At 38.4% G+C, this 17,476-nt stretch overlaps 1 protein-coding gene across 1 annotated transcript in view; it reads right to left on the bottom strand.

Annotated features, from left to right (window-relative positions):
- LOC144515146 (protocadherin-16-like) overlaps window positions 1-1,153 on the bottom strand; it is a 94,104-nt gene extending 92,951 nt beyond the window's left edge. Inside the window, exon 1 of the mRNA XM_078245730.1 lies at window positions 1,035-1,153. The gene's annotated coding sequence lies outside the window, so the exon portion shown is untranslated. The remainder of the gene's footprint in view (window positions 1-1,034) is intronic.
- Window positions 1,154-17,476: the final 16,323 nt, after the last annotated feature.

Consider the following 17,476-nt stretch of genomic DNA (forward strand, 5'->3'; position numbering starts at 1 on the left):
AGAGAGTTAACACCTACCAAAGTCAAATTCCTTGTGTATGTAAGTATACTTGGCCAATAAAACTGATTCTGATTCTGCTTCTGATAAGTAGGCATAATTAGTAGACTGGCAGCATCAATGTTACTGAACATCTAATTAAAGAATTGGAGAGGTGGCACTGGAATCAAACCAAAGCAGGACTTTGCCGTGCTCCTTAAACTGATGCCTGGTGGGGAGTAAAACAAAAAAGAAAAGAAAAGAGAAAGGAGGAGCCTGCCCACTGCCCTGCACTCCTTATTGTGTCTTAAGTCAAAAAAAGGCAGCACAATTACGCAGCTGCACCATGGCAACCACACACTCACAACTGAAGTGCGCGGCGATGGAACCCAGGGGGGATTCATTTATGAATTGCGGGAAAGGAACACCTATTCACGGTCAATAAACACAATCACTGTGCCAACGTGTGGGTAATGATTCGCTGTGTGTTCCACTGGAGGAACAGCTAGAGAGGCGGCGCGGCGGCAGCAGCACTCGGAGCGAGGACAATGAGATAACTCCATAGGTCGACCAGTCTGAGAGGAATGTCTCAGAGGACAAACACAGCGACCTGACGTGCACTTACAATATTTGGATGCTCAAAGTGTGCGCGCACGCTGCGCTTGTCTATGCGTTAGGCTACTTACAAAAAGTCAGGGCAGATTCATACAAATTAAAGCACATTTCAAATCAACTTTGTAACCGAGTATTTTCAAGCTAAATAGGCGATGTTGCAACAATACTGGAACCGTATGACCGTTATAGCCTACCGCTACATAAGTCTGGGCATGAAAGAGATGGATCGCAAGAAGAAAAGTAGTCAACCTCGATTATGTCTTCTACATATCCTTCCACCAAAAAGTTATCTAGGCACTGCAGGCAGGGGGTCAGCGAGTGAGTTGTAAAGTGTGTTAAACATTAAACAAGTGGAAGAAAAAGTGGATGAACTGCACTGATGGACAACCTGGTCGCGCCAGGTCAGCAGATCTGTGACATGCTGGGATGTATAGGTTACTCACATTCATCTGTTGCTCCGCTGTGTTTTAGAGAAGACAAATATCCAGATTCTTCTCAGTATTCCCTTATGAAGTCCAAAATCAAAGTTACATCCATTTCAGGACTTGTATCCTTTGCCAGTGGTTGCAGAGATTCCCCCCCCAACCCTTTGTTGCACGCAATTTCTTTCTTTGCAAAATTCCTATTTAGGCTAGTTCTTTCCGATTTCTTCCCAGTGGAAAAAAAAAAAAGATTAAAAGTCAAGTTGTCAAGTCAAACGTGTGCCTTGTAAAACTTTCCTGTCGTCCTCTTCTGGTAGATGTCATCAACTTCTCGGCATCCACTGTCTGTGTGTGTGTGTGTGTGTGTGTGTGTATGTGTGTGTGTGTCTGGTGGCAGAGCCACTGCTGCAGCACGTTGACTGGAAGCAAACAGTGTGGGGCAGAGCGCTGGACGTCTGATTTATTCAACACGTGACGGAGTGCAACCTCCTGCTCCTCTCTGCTTAGAGCTGCTGCTGCTGCTGCTGCTGCTGCTGCTGGGCTGCCGCAAGGAGCCACACCGGCACGCCAGGTTATTGCTGAACTTTGGTGCCCCCATCCTATGTAAAAGGGAAGTGTAAATCAGAATCAGAATGAGTTTTATTGGCCAGGTTTGCGTAAAACAAACAAGGAATTTGACTCCGGTTAATCTTTGCTGTCAAAGTACAACACTCAGGGGCGTAGCAGCTATTTATTCTAGCATCTTTTTGGGCCCTCCTCACATGAAGGCCCTGGATACTCAGTCCCATTCCCCCCCAGTCCGAAGCCCCTGACAACACTCAATTAACACATAAAGAATAAAAACAGAAAGGACAGTAAGAAATATATATTAAAAAAAATACTGTTAAGTATACAGTATAACAATACAATAGAATTTACTAATTTACAAGAAATATACAATAACAATTGAAGAGAGGGAAGGAATAGTGCAATATCAGAATAGTCTGAGAGATCACTAACAGAACTTGCAGTGCTCCACATGGTTTATGACAGTGACAGTGCTGCAACACAGGTTTGAATAATCTGGAATAGTGTGATAAAGTTTGAAAAGTCAAGAAATTGTGCAAAGGTTTGGATGGGTGTGATGTCGCAATATGGCAACACATGTCTGTGGGTTTAAACTGGGTGAAGTGGACCTCTGACATGTAAAAATATTAAGATTCTTTAGTCATTTGTGCATTACGTAGGCTATCTAGGTTGGGCTTTTCCCATGTGATTGCAGTACACATACAATTTGAATTGATTTTTGGAATTCTATGAATCGATTTTGAATCGGTAGAGCCTGAATCGCGATTCGAAAGTGAATCGATTTTTTTGCACAGCCCTAGTGCTTACTATATAGGAACCTGTCTAATGTATATGAGAGTATTACTATATAGGGACCTGTCTAATGTATATGAGAGTATTACTATATAGGGACCTGTCTAATGTATATGAGAGTATTACTATATAGGGACCTGTCTAATGTATATGAGAGCATTACTATATAGGTACCTGTCTAATGTATATGAGAGTATTACTATATAGGGTACCTGTCTAATGTATATGAGAGTATTACTATATAGGTACCTGTCTAATGTATATGAGAGTATTACTATATAGGGTACCTGTCTAATGTATATGAGAGTATTACTATATAGGTACCTGTCTAATGTATATGAGAGTATTACTATATAGGTACCTGTCTAATGTATATGAGAGTATTACTATATAGGGTACCTGTCTAATGTATATGAGAGTATTACTATATAGGGTACCTGTCTAATGTATATGAGAGTATTACTATATAGGTACCTGTCTAATGTATATGAGAGTATTACTATATAGGGACCTGTCTAATGTATATGAGAGTATTACTATATAGGGACCTGTCTAATGTATATGAGAGTATTACTATATAGGGACCTGTCTAATGTATATGAGAGTATTACTATATAGGGACCTGTCTAATGTATATGAGAGTATTACTATATAGGTACCTGTGTAATGTATATGAGAGCATTACTATATAGGTACCTGTGTAATGTATATGAGAGTATTACTATATAGGGACCTGTCTAATGTATATGAGAGTATTACTATATAGGTACCTGTCTAATGTATATGAGAGTATTACTATATAGGGTACCTGTCTAATGTATATGAGAGTATTACTATATAGGGACCTGTCTAATGTATATGAGAGCATTACTATATAGGGTACCTGTCTAATGTATATGAGAGTATTACTATATAGGTACCTGTCTAATGTATATGAGAGTATTACTATATAGGGTACCTGTCTAATGTATATGAGAGTATTACTATATAGGGTACCTGTCTAATGTATATGAGAGTATTACTATATAGGGACCTTTCTAATGTATATGAGCGTATTACTATATAGGGACCTTTCTAATGTATATGAGAGCATTACTATATAGGTACCTGTCTAATGTATATGAGAGCATTACTATATAGGTACCTGTCTAATGTATATGAGAGCATTACTATATAGGGACCTGTCTAATGTATATGAGAGCATTACTATATAGGTACCTGTCTAATGTATATGAGAGTATTACTATATAGGGACCTGTCTAATGTATATGAGAGTATTACTATATAGGGACTTGTCTAATGTATATGAGAGCATGTTTTGTGTTGCATGAGAGTATGTGTTGAGAGATACTTGTTTTCTGTATTTTGTGTTGTCTTTGGAAAGCTGCAGATCGGACAGAGTCCAAAACTAATTTCCCTACAGGGACAATAAAGTATATCTTATCGTATCTTATCTATCTTCTCTGGCTGTAATAGGATGATTACTTTAGCTGTAGCTCTCTTTGTATACTGCATAATGTTTGTGTATTTGTTTAATGGTTAAAAAAAAATCATTTTTACTTTTGATAACTACAAGAGGATGTAGGTGAGGGTTGGTTGTTTCTGTTTAATGCCAATAGAAAGAACTTTAATATATATATATATATATATATATATATATATATATATATATATATATATATATATATATATATATATATATACATATATTACGATTCTTTTGGAATAACTACTAAAGAATAAAGCAACAGACTCACTTTGACATGAATATGAGATTAAGGTGGATTTTAGGATCACAATTTGTCACTGTTAAGGTTAACATGCACTGGATGTTAGGGGCAAATCATAGTGTAAATCTTTAAAAAATATATATTTATCATTTTCAGTTGCTTATACTTTTCAGTTCCAAGGTGCCATAGTGAGGCTGGCCTTATTTCCACCTACATGCAATACCTTGACAAAACAACCTCAACAAAACCCCAGCATTATAAGGAACCTAACTATCAAACAGACAGCTTTTTACTTCAGATGTTGGAAGTGAAGAAACCTCCTGGGGATATTTTTCATCTAAGTCTAGAGAAGAGACAGTGCCCCAAACTTTTGCTCACATCTCGTGACTCTTTAAAGAAGCACAGCCTACATCTCCAGTCAACTCCCAAGAGGAGCTCTGCTTTTATCTGTAATAGTGCTGGAGCCATAACCCTGCTTCACTTTATTGTCAATCACCGAAAGCTCTGAAAGCTATTAAAGCCGTGTCACTTTGCATTTATAAGTTATAAACAGAAGAACAACAGAGGGGCTGTGCTGTGTCAACAACCATATTTATTGTGGAGAAACAGTCGACATAAGTGGGGCGCATCTTGCTTTCATTTATTGCTTGTTTTTTTGTAAGTTTATTGATCTTTGTTGTTATCATCATTTAGGAAACATATTTAAATAACTGATGCTTCCTTGGCGAAACAAAACAAAGTCAAATGATTTATGATAAAATCACATTAGCCAAATGCAGTGACATTATTTAGTAGTCAGTGTGGATGTACTGACATAGCTGTATTGTTCGGTTTGTGCTGATTTAGAAAAATAAAACTTTTGAAAAAAAGTTTGGTCAGTGTCATCCCTACCACAGTTTAACATTTTTGCTGCCTGGACCTTTTTTCCTCTGAGCAAGCTCATGTCTCCCTACTCTCACTCTGCGAACTGCTTTATCACCAAGTGGAATGAGTTCCAGCGCTGGCAGCTACTCATTACTGTGACAGCAGAGCAGAGGGAACTACTCACACAGACATGCACACACATACACGCTAATCCACACGTACATTCACATGGACACACACACACAATCAAAAAGTTGGATGACATTCAATTTTTTGCAAAGTCAGAGTAGCCTACAGCTTTACCCTGTCAGTCCCTTATATATTTTAATGTCACTCATTCTGGTGCAACAGGGAGGCAGACAACACAAATTAAAATGGCATTGTACTTGGTTATGTTCTTTATGCATGCGATAGCTGAGATATGGAGTGATAAAACAGAAAGTCACAAGGAGGCAGACACAAATGATAAAGGGATTGTGCTTGGTTATGTTTTTTTATGCATGAGATAGCTTAGATATAAAGTGATAAAACAGAAAGTACACAAAATAATGTTTGCAGTGCATGAAATGAAGTAAAAAGACAAAGATGGTGAGCCATAAAAGGTTATCTAATAAATATCAGCAAACTAAGATGTATAGCAGAGTTGTTTTCATTTCTTTTCTTCGATAACATGTAGCGCTGTTTCACGTTATCAACTTCAATAACTCAAGTTATGATTTACACTCATCTGTGTCACTGTGTGTTTGTTAAGCAGAAACAAATACATTCCTTTGTTATCATAATGCATTTTTACTACAAATAGCCTTTGTTGTTTTTTTGCACATGTGTAAAAAGAAATGTGCCAGAAACACTGCCTGTTGACACGACAATAGATTATCAAATATCCTGTTGGCAGCATACTTATCAGACAAAATATTTACTCAACAGAATTGTCTGTTCTGACTTTAATAAATGATGAGAGATTAAAAGATACACTGAAACAAAATGTAAAAGTGTCAGTATGATGCATTTATTCATGGTTTAAAAAAACCAACAACAAGCAGATTAGGTATTTTTCTGCAGATAAATTGCATCAAAACATCAGAGGAGCATCTGTTGCTCATTCAACATCAGCACTTTAGTTCCATACGAAAGTACAACTTGGATTTTAAGCTCAGATTTTGCTCTCTACATTTTAAGACTGAATCTGCATTCATTTTACCCAAGGTCCCTTCACACTTTCAATGAATTTTTCATGTCTTTTCCGACAGTGTCAAATGCATAAAATCCACTGAGTTCAGTCAAGAGACCCTGAATAAAAAAAATAAAAAATCAAGGTGCTGTAATGGTGGATAAATTAGCAATTTTACTTTGAGGTTATATGCTGTCCACATCACAAGGCTGTGGTCTAAGTCATTTTTCTGTGATGGCTATTTTAGTGACATTTGACCATGCATTAGAGGGGAAACCACAGAGCGTGGCTCCTTTAGTCTTGCTGAAAGTCCATGGAAGAAATAATAAACAGATTGAGTTTAATCAAGGTTAAAGGAGAAATCCGGCGCAAAATGAACCTAGGGGTTGATAACACACGTGTACCGAGTCGACCGTTCTCTGGGATATGTTTTCATGCTAATCGAATGTGACCAGTTTTAGTGCAAACCGCTAATTAGCTTATAACGCTAGTCGTCGGGGCACGGGTAAAGTAAAAAGAAATCTCTATTTCTACACCACTAACAAGGCTCAAAATATCACCACACTTCCACTGTAGCATAATGAGGGTCCCTACATGTAAACCCAAGCATTGAGAACTTTGTAAGTGTACAGACAGTTTATTAAAAAGATAGTTTAGAAAGACAGTAGCGTTCTCGTATACAGGCGGGCACCATCTTGAGAAAACAGTCCAACCAGTCGAACGACGAACGCCGTGCATATATTTTAATAAACAGATATAATTCATGCATTTTCATGTAATTACATTTCACAAACGTAATTCCTATCGACCCATTGGGAAGCCACGGACCATGGGAGAATTCAAGTGACAGTTCAGCTCACGTAGCACGTCGTTCGTCATTCGACTGGTCGTGACTGTTTTCCCAAGATGGCGCCTGCCTGTATACGTGAACGGTACTGTCTTTATGTGCCGATGCTTTTTAGAGCATGTATGAATATGAATCTGATTTTGATCATTTATAAGACTTGGAAAACAAAGTTACAGAAACAGAGCACGATCTCACCCCATTGTGCTGATTCACAACATACAGTGAAAGTACATATGGCTTCAGTTTAGTGTAGTTTATTAAGACAATTGAAAGAATAACACATGGAGCAACAAGACTCAGATGCATGGGGTAAACTGAACGAACTTAAATGCGAATTAAATGATATACTAAACAGAAAAACTGAATTTGCCTTGTTCTGTACTAGGCAGAAATATTTTGAGCAGGGAGAGAGGGCTGGGAAAGTACTGGCACATAGAGTAAAACAAATACAATCTCAAAATATTATTCAATCAATTTTCGATAAGGACAATATCAATCTCAGGGTGGGATAGACAAAAACAAACTAGAACGTTTTTTTCCTCAATTGAAAGCCCAGTATTAACACAGGATGGGAGAGCACTTTTGGAGGATGATATTTCTCTAGATGAAGTCAAAAAAAATGATCAGAGGCCTCAGGATAGGAAAAGCTCCCGGAAACGATGGGTTTTCAGTAGATTTCTATCAGAAATTCATAGAAGATCTTGCCCCCAGATTACTGGTCGTATATCGAGGTAGGCTTCCTGAAAGCATGAGGGCAGCTGTTATTACGTTACTACATAAAAAGGGAAGAGATCCACAGCGGTGTGCTAATTATCGCCCTATATCTTTAATTAATGTGGATGAAAAAATTCTCGCCAAAGTCTTAGCAACTAGATTGGAAGAAGTGGTCCCATTACTCATTCATCAGGACCAGGTGGGGTTTATGCAGGGCAGGAGCTCTGCAGACAACCTTCACAGACTTTTACACGTTATATGGATGACTAGAAACAATGACACACCAACTATGGCCTTTTCATTAGACGCTAAAAAGGCATTTGATAAAGTGGACTTCCATTTTTTGTTTTATACGCTAGAAAAATTTGGATTTGGGCCAATATTTAGGAAGTGGGTGGAGCTAATGTATACTGATCCATCAGCCACAGTATTAACTAATGGGATTATGTCACCCCAAATCAGACTAAATCGGGGCGTTTGACAAGGATCACTTCTGTCACCTCTAATCTTTGCTATATTCCTTGAACCCCTGGCCATAGCCTTACGGGCTAATGCAAATATGTGGGGTGTGCAGGCTGGTCAGGGAGAACACAAGCTTCTTCTGTACGCGGATGATGTTTTATTGATATCCAGTAACCCTGAATCCTCGGTCCTGAATCTGCTCAGTTATAAACCTGTTTTCAGAGATATCTGGGTATACTGTTAACTGGTCAAAATCAGAAGCCATGCCGTTATCAAAAATGTGCCCTCCAGATATCAGAAAGAATTGGAAATTCAGATGGATGCCGGAAGGATTAACATACTTGGGCATCAAATTAACGCCAGGTCTGGCAAAAAGAATGGAAGCTAACATATCTCCAGTCATTCAGAAAACCCAAACTCTGTTAGAGAATTTGGATAAGTTGTATATTTCCCTGATAGGCAGACTCAATTTGGTAAAAATGATTTTAACCCCCAAGATCAATTACATCACTTCCTATTTTACCACTACATCTTCCTTCCTCACTACTCAAAACATATAACAAAATGAAAGAGAAGTTTATCTGGGCAGGAAAAAAAAACATGTTTAATCGAACCAAGCTATATGCTGCAAAAGACAAGGGGGGATTAGCACTTTCACGAATAGACTGGTATCATTTGTCATTTTCTTTGTCTCAGCTATCTACGATTCACCTGCTGCCTACAAGGGTCCCTCTGTGGGTCAGGATAGAAGAGCAACTAGTGTATCCTTTTTCTGTGGAGGCCTTCCTTTCACAAACAGATAGACCGGTTCGCTCCCAAGACCCAGTACTGACTTTTGCCAGAGAGTCGTGGAAAATTGTACATCAAATAACAAAAGCCAATCCATATTTATCAAGCAGATCCTCCATATGGTATAACAAGAAACTGTTAAAAGAAAAGAAGACTTTCTTTTGGGATAAATGGATAAGGTCTGGTATTCATATTCTTGATGATGTGATGGGAGATGGTGGATTCAGATCCTTTGACGAAATTAAAAATAAATATCATTTGTGTAATTCAGAATTCTGGAGATTTCTACAACTCAGACATTGCATTCTCTCAAATAAAGAACATATTCACCACTCTAAAACTGAAATTCAGGAAATATCACATAAGGGAGGCGATAAAAACAGAGGAGCATCAAAATTCTATGAATTTATTAAAAGTACACAAGTGCCAAAACTGGATGGTCTAAAACTATGCTGGGATAGTGACCTGGCCCAGGAGATACCAGAAAATGATTGGAAAAAACTTTGTGCATCATGGTACTGTTACTCACGTGAAACACAGTCACAACTCATTTGTTATAAGCTATTAAATAGATCCTACTGGACTCCTTCCAAATTAGCAAGACTAAAACTTAGAAACAGTGATATATGCTGGAGATGTAATAGAAAGGTGGGAACTCTGGTGCATATGTTTTATGAGTGTGATAAGACTATTGACATGTGGGATGCAATAATTGTGTTCTTGAATAAGATGCTGGGCACACGTTTGATCAAAAACCCCTCATTATGTCTTCTGGGATTACTACCAGATAATGTTCAAATGTCAAAACGCCGGAAATCATGGTGTTGTTTAGCTATGATAACGGGGTGCAGGATAACCCTGCGCCACTGGAAATCTCCCACCCTGTCCACTCAATTGCTTGATATGAAAGGGTGATGCTACCTACCTCTGCATAATCTTTTATTTGGTTCAGGTACAGGATGTGTATACCATATAGACTTCCTAGGGTGTTGTGTTTTCAGTTTGCTTTTTGTTTTGTGGATCTATGTTTTTGTTGGAGGCCTGGCTTGAGTTGTATGTTGTTGCAGGACGGCAAACTCCTTTTTATTTTAATTATCTATTTATTTATTTTTATTTTTGTATTTTTTCTGTTTGTGAAGAATAAACAAAAGACTGGGCAAATACTGAAAAAAGACACAATGTAAATCTCATTCATGTAAACTGTAATAATGTAACAGTTATGGTTTTGTATTTGTCTAACCAAAAATAAAAAAAGACAATTAAAAGAATAACAAAGATGATTAAACTTAAGCACAACTTGAACAAACATGCTCCTCCTCTGCGTCTATTGTTTTTACCACTTTTTCAGATGTGAGACTGTTCAATAACAGTCAAAAAATGTGATGGAGAAACCAGAGCGGCGTTTTTAGTGTGTGTGTGTGTGGGGGGGCATGTGCTTGAGTAGAAGTTTAATGTGGACCGTTATTGAGACAAAACACTATCCAGAAGCACTAGTGGACCATTTCCTCCATATTGCTGTGCATTTGAGGAAATATGAGCTTTGGTTTATTGAATTTTACCTTTAAAAGAATGTGCTTCACACACATGATGAATGAGAAGACCTGAGATCCGTTCTTCATCAAGTTAAAGAGTAGTTTCAATTGCAATGTATTAAAGCACACTTCTTGCATACAGTATATCTCTGTGCACTGTGCGTATGGATCTATATATACTAGACTACACTTACACCACATGACCCTTTCTAAAGGATATTAAGTGCACAGGTGGTTTTCATTTGGTTAAGAAACATTCTGGGAGTGCTAGCTCTTTGTCATCTTCTGGTTAATTATGATGTAAAAGATCTTTTATAGGTTTCTGTTCAGTGTTACCACTGCTTCCTGACTCCAGAAATTGCCACAATAAATCTTTCATGTAAAAACTAAACTAAATTCTTTGTTATATCCTAGCCTGGACCCTGAAATCAAGGCCCAAAGACTCATTATATATCAAACAATATGATATTTATAATCTAAATATGCGGTTGGATGAAAACCAGTCTCCAGTCTACCATGGTGGTATAGTGAGTTAGTACTGTTGATGATGATTATGAGGATGATAATAGTCACAATACATTCTGCACTGAGGGACAAAAAAAGAGACCAGACCAAGTAAATTAGCAGTCAATAAAAACAAATGTTTGGTTTGCTTTACCCCATGTCCAATATCTATTTTACATTGCCTGCAGATGCAGTTGAAAGCATGAAAGGGACAGATACATATGTGTTTGAAAGATCCTTTGTGTTTCCAAGCGCCTGCAGAGGTGAGGTCAAACCTCCCTGTGATGCCAGCATGACAACTTTATTATTTTCTGTCTGACTCTGGGCTACCAGCAAAATGGCATAGCTGTTTTAATTTGCTCTCACAACTGTTCACTTGCGGCTCTCTTTGAATTATAACCGGTCTCGTAGTCCACACTGCACCAGAAGACGAAGGGAAGTGATCGTTTTTTAATTGAAAAACAGAAGAGAAGGTAAAACAAACTCCGCAGCACATTTGTAGAATCTCACCCAAGAGAGGCAAAGCATCACTCGGGGAGGACTGCTCTTCATCAACACTTAGTGCCGAGGGGCCCCGTAGGAATGCTGTGGATGCTCAGCAAGTCCCAGGTGTGAATCTGTGTGACTACATAAATGCAAAGCAGGGCTCTGCTGACAAAGGCAAGGCAAGGCAGCTTTATTTGTATAGCACATTTCAGCAACAGGGCAATTCAAAGTGCTTTACATGAAAACAGATTAAAAAATTTAAAACAGATAAAATACGAGAAAAAACGTTACAGTGCAGTATAAGAAATTAAACATTGAAGAGCAGTTAAAACAGTTAAATATATAAAAGCAGATAAACTAGGAATTTCTCTTTATACGCTTATATAGATTGTTATACAGTGTCAACAATGCAGCTTCAGTATAAGAAATGAAAGGCAACATCAAAAAGATAGGTTTTCAGCCTTGATTTAAAAGAACAGAGTTGCAGCAGACCTGCAGCTTTCTGGGAGTGTGTTCCACATATGTGGAGCATAAAAACTAAATGCTGCTTCCCCCTGTTTAGTTCTGACTCTGGGGACAACAAGCAGACCTGTCCCAGACAACCTGAGAGGTCTGGGTGGTTCATAGTGTAGTAGCAGATCAGAAATGTATTTTGGCCCTAAACCGTTTAGTGATTTATAAACCAGCAAAAGTATTTTGAAATCAATTCTTTGAGGCACTGGAAGCCAGTGTAGAGACTTCAGAACTGGAGTGATGTGATCCACTCTCTTGGTCTTAGTGAGGACTCGAGCAGCAGCGTTCTGAATCAGCTGCAGCTGTCTGATTGATTTTTTAGGGAGACCTGTAAAGACACCGTTACAGTAGTCAAGTCTACTGAAAATAAAAGCATGGACAAGTTTTTCCAAATCCTGTTGAGACATAAGTCCTTTAACCCTTATATATATATTTTTTAAGGTGGTGATAGGCTGACTTTGTAATTGTTTTAATGTGGCTGTTAAAATTCAGGTCTGAGTCCATGACTACACCAAGATTTCTGGCTTTGTCTGTTGTTTTTAACATTATCGTTTGAAGCTGAGTGCTGACTTTTAATCGTTCCTCCTTTGCTCCAAAAACAACCACCTCAGTTTTTTCATCATTTAATTTAAGAAAGTTCTGGCACATCCAGTCGTTAATTTGTTCAATGCACTTAGTCAGTTGTTGTATTGGACTATAGTCCCCTGGCGATAAGGTTATATAAATTTGTGTGTCATCCGCATAACTATGGTAACTTATTTTATTGTTTTTCCATAATTTGAGCCAGTGGAAGCATGTAGATGTTAAACAGGAGAGGCCCCAGAACGGAGCCTTGGGGAACTCCGCACGTCATATTTGTATGCTCAGATGTATAATTCCCTATAGACACAAAGTAGTCCCTATTCTTTAAATAAGACTCAAACCACTTTAGTACTGAGCCAGAAATGCCAACCCAGTTTTCCAATCGGTCTAGTAATATGTCATGGTCGACCGTATCAAATGCAGCACTGAGATCAAGTAATACCAAGACTGAAATTTTGCCACTATCTGTGTTTAAGTGGATGTCATTAAAGACTTTAACAAGAGCTGTCTCAGTGCTGTGGTGTGGTCGAAAACCCGACTGGAAGGCATCAAAACTGTTGTTTAGTGACAAGAAAAGGTTGAGTTGTTGAGAAACCGTTTTTTCAATGATTTTACTTAAAAATGGAAGGTTTGATATCGGCCTATAGTTGCTCATTAGTGACGTGTCTAGATTGTTCTTTTTTAAGAGTGGCTTAATGACTGCAGTTTTCAGGGCCTGTGGGAAGACACCTGAGAGAAGAGACGTGTTTACAATCTGTAGAAGATCTGTAGCCAAACAATTTGAAACATTTTTGAAAAGGCCCGTTGGTAGAATATCAAGGCAGCAGGAGGAGGTTTTCAGATGTTGTATAATGTCCTCCAGGTTTTTACGGTTAATCATATGAAATTGGGTCATATTGGAATTTGTTTTGCCTGGACACTGTGACAACACATACCTTGTACTCGATATGGAAGCACTGATTGATTGTCTAATTTTGAATTGAATTTTGTCTTTGAAGAAGGTGGCAAAATCATTGCAGGCCTTGGTGGATAAAAGTTCAGATGCTACTGGTACTGGAGGGTTTGTTAACCTATCGACAGTAGCAAACAAAGCACGTGAGTTATTATTGTTTTTGGCAATAATATCTGAGAAGAAGGACCGCCTTGCATTCCTCAGTTCCAAATTATAAATTTGAAGTCTCTCTTTATAGGTGTTGTAGTGGACCTGGAGATTAGCTTTTCGACGCTCTCTTTTTTCTGTTCTTACCAGTATGGCATTTCTCCATGGAGATCTTTTCTTATCAGAGACAGTTTTTACCTTAATGGGAGCAATGGCATCAATAACATTTGTAATTTTACAACTGAAATTGTCTACAAGCTCAGTGACTGAGACCCCTGAGAGGGTGGGTATGGACGAGAAAAGCTGAATGAATGTTTCACTGGTGTTGTCAGTGATATACCGTTTTCTTATTAACTTTGTTTGGACACTTTTGTGCACAGAGATAGTGCCATTAAAGAAAACACAGGAATGATCAGAGAGAGCAGCATCAGTCACCACAATCTTGGAAATGTTCAAACCCTTCGAGATAATCAAGTCCAGAGTGTGCCCCTTGTTGTGTGTGGGCTCCGTCACATGCTGAGTCAGTCCATAGTTCTCCACAATACAACACAGTTCTTTGGTCCCTCTATCCTGGGGGTTGTCAACACGAATGTTGAAATCACCAGCAATAACTACACAGTATCAACAGCATCAGCAACAGCATCACTGTTATTATAGTCTAACCAGGTTTCAGTTAAAAACATGAGGTCAAGATTGTGCTTAATAATAAAATCATTGATTAAAAATGATTTACCCGCCAAAGACCTGACGTTTAGTAAGGCTAATGTTAGTGTGTTAAAATAATTATCAGTCTCGTTTTTTGGGACAAGCTGTGGCTGATGAGGAATGGATCTTTTTCTTACTTAGCGGATTCGCCATTCTTTTTCTATTACCTATCACAACATTGATTGACGAAGAATTGAATACACAGGGCCCAGGCTTGTCCTGGAAAGAGTCATGAGTGCCACTAGGCATGCAGCCTGGACCCAGCACATATCAGTTAAAGCTTGTTTCATTTTGTACACAAGCATACTTATCAGTCTGGTGAGAAGGAGTTCGCTGCCGTCCTTGAGGGGGCAGAGGTGCCTGGTGTTTTACTTTCAGCGGTTCAGTCAAAACAGGGTCAGTTTGATGCTGGGGGCGAATGATGGGAGAAGGTAGTGGGACAAAGACCCTGTCTGCTCTGCAAATGCTTGTGTGGATTAAAAAGGCTAAAAACTGTCTGACTAACCACAACGATATTGTGTTTCTCATGCCTTCTCTGACAACAAAGCCCGTAAGTTTCCTGCGTCTTATTTGTTTTTCTCCTACATATTGTATGTACAGTAGACGAGCCAAATCTGTCCATCTACTACGCAATGCAGGACAAATCCACTTTAAACAGTTTGAAGCAGCTGCAACACAGCTATGGGCACTCTGTGTTTCTGGGCCTTTTTTGTGTTTGGTGTTTATAATTCCTGCATTTAACCGGTGAAATCTGGAGAGCTTCACAACAAGGGGTTTTGAGGGCAAGTGGGTACACTTCAACACAAAATGTTGAAGAAAAGAAAATAGATCAATGATGAATGAAAAATAGTGAACAAAGTAAGAAAATCCAATGTGGGAGTTTATGTTTCTGTAACCGCTCCTCAGGCTGGAGGCATAGCTGTAATGTGTAAAGACTCTGACATTACAGCATTGAATGTGTTTGTCTTCAAAATTGGCTCATGGTGTTATGGTTATACTTTATTGGAGACTACTGGGACACAAGATGCTGAATAACCAACCTGAAATAACTGTATTTTAATCCTGTGAGCTTGAATGTTATTAAAATTGTCTCTAATGATCTGGTTCTCAACAAAAAATATAGCTTCATTGGAATCAAACCGGATCGTACAAACAGCTACAGTCGAATCGAAAACATCCACATATAATGCTTTAACAGTCTCAGGAGAAGTAAAAAAAAAAAAAAGTACAGAGTTGATCAGAAAATCAATCACACTGCCATTTTCCCTTAAGCCGTGCCACAAAAAGCTCTTCTTGTAACTAGAGGAGTGAAATTGAACTCTGCTAAAAAGATCTACCAAGCATGAGAATACATTAAGCATGTCAGCAAGGATTTCTCTTGCTGATAGATGCAGCTCTGATGTGATTTGGAAATTTAACCTTGGGTGCTTCTGCTATCTAAAGTGAATATAAATTGATTCCATAACTCCAAACCCCCCCAAAAAATATTCTTTATCCTAAATTCCATTGCTTTCTAAATACTACACAGGGACAGATCGGCCTCTGGCTCTTAACAGCAGTCTGGCATATAACAATGACACCCACTTCAGAAAAACCAAATCTTTCAGGCTGTCCACTATGAATGCTCTCTAATTAATACACACTCAATCACACAGTCCAGCATGTCGCTCTCCTGTGGGACAAAATTCCTCAGACATTGTAGGGAGTCTAAGTAATTCTGATGGAGATCACTTTTATTCTCCAGGAATGCATTCTGTTGTTCAGGAAAGGAATGCAGAGCATTCAAAGGGATGTTCTGGAATTCCCCAAAACAATTAAATTGCTCAAGCAAACGTTTCTTTGAGGAACGTTTTCTTTTTTTCTTTTTTTAAAAGAGCCTCTAATCCCATTACTCCACACTTCACAATGCTGTCACTTGAGAAAAGTTTAGAAACTACTTGGGCTGTCATTTTGTAACACACCATAGCAGAAAGCCTTGGCAGTGAAGTGAACAATTACTATCAGGGTCAGCACAGAGCATCCTGGGCAAATTCCTTCTTCTCTTCTGCCTCGCTGAATTCTTAACTCTGCAACAACTGCATGCCCTGAACACAACCAACACGACTGAAAAACGGAACTCGTTCACAAAAATCATACAGATGGAGCGACACAATAAACTGAAATAATATATAACCGTGGAAACTATTTTTCTCTGCCATGACTCAGTTGCTGTCATAATTTTCTTTGGCAGATGTGAAGCTTTCGGTTGGTTCCACAGGAAATATTTATGACCCACACCCTCCTATCACCAATAAATTATAGTCCTGTATTTATGGCAAAGGGGAGCAAAAGTCCTCCTATTTCACAATTTCCCCTGAACTTGTCATTCAACATCAACGCATAGACAAAAGATAATTAATACTGAAATCAAATAATGTCTTGTAGCAAGCAGTCATTGACCCTGGTTGAGTTAATAGAGAACAAACTGAATTATGAATGTCCATGTATAGTTAACCTCTTTAAATCAGCCCCATATGGGGGAGCAGATACAAACGGTGGCTATAGTGTCAGCCTCATTATGCTCCACATGAACTAGAGGTTGCCAAGGTTCCTCTGAGCAATGCTATTACATTGATGGTATGAGCACATATTTTCTTGTTAAATACACCATCAGGTGTTATTATACTGTGGTTATGCATTCCAAAAAAAAAAAGGATATATGTGCAAAGAATGTTGTTTTGCCAGTTATGTATTTGGGGGTCAGCATCAGCCCTCAAGGCTGCCAACTTCACCAACAATGTGTCCAAGGGTCACATGATCCATATGGTCATGCTCATGAGCAAGCATTTACATTACAAGAAACAGGACTGAATAGTTATAAATGGTAAGCAGTTCCTTATGGAGATGCGAATAAAAAACAGCTTTCTGAATGACGTGCAGAAACCAGTTAAAACAGAAAACTGAGGAGTTACACTTTTTCCTATCCGGCAGTCAAATTTTAATATTTTGCAGAGTTACAGTTTAGAAAACAGTGTTGCCTCATTGCAATGTTTTTGAGAATTTGTGGTTGTTCACTTTGAGTATAGCTTTAAATGTATAAGGGATTAACTAACTCAACCAAATACTT

This window comes from Sander vitreus, chromosome 3 (genome assembly GCF_031162955.1).
Source record: "Sander vitreus isolate 19-12246 chromosome 3, sanVit1, whole genome shotgun sequence".
NCBI lineage: Eukaryota > Metazoa > Chordata > Actinopteri > Perciformes > Percidae > Sander > Sander vitreus.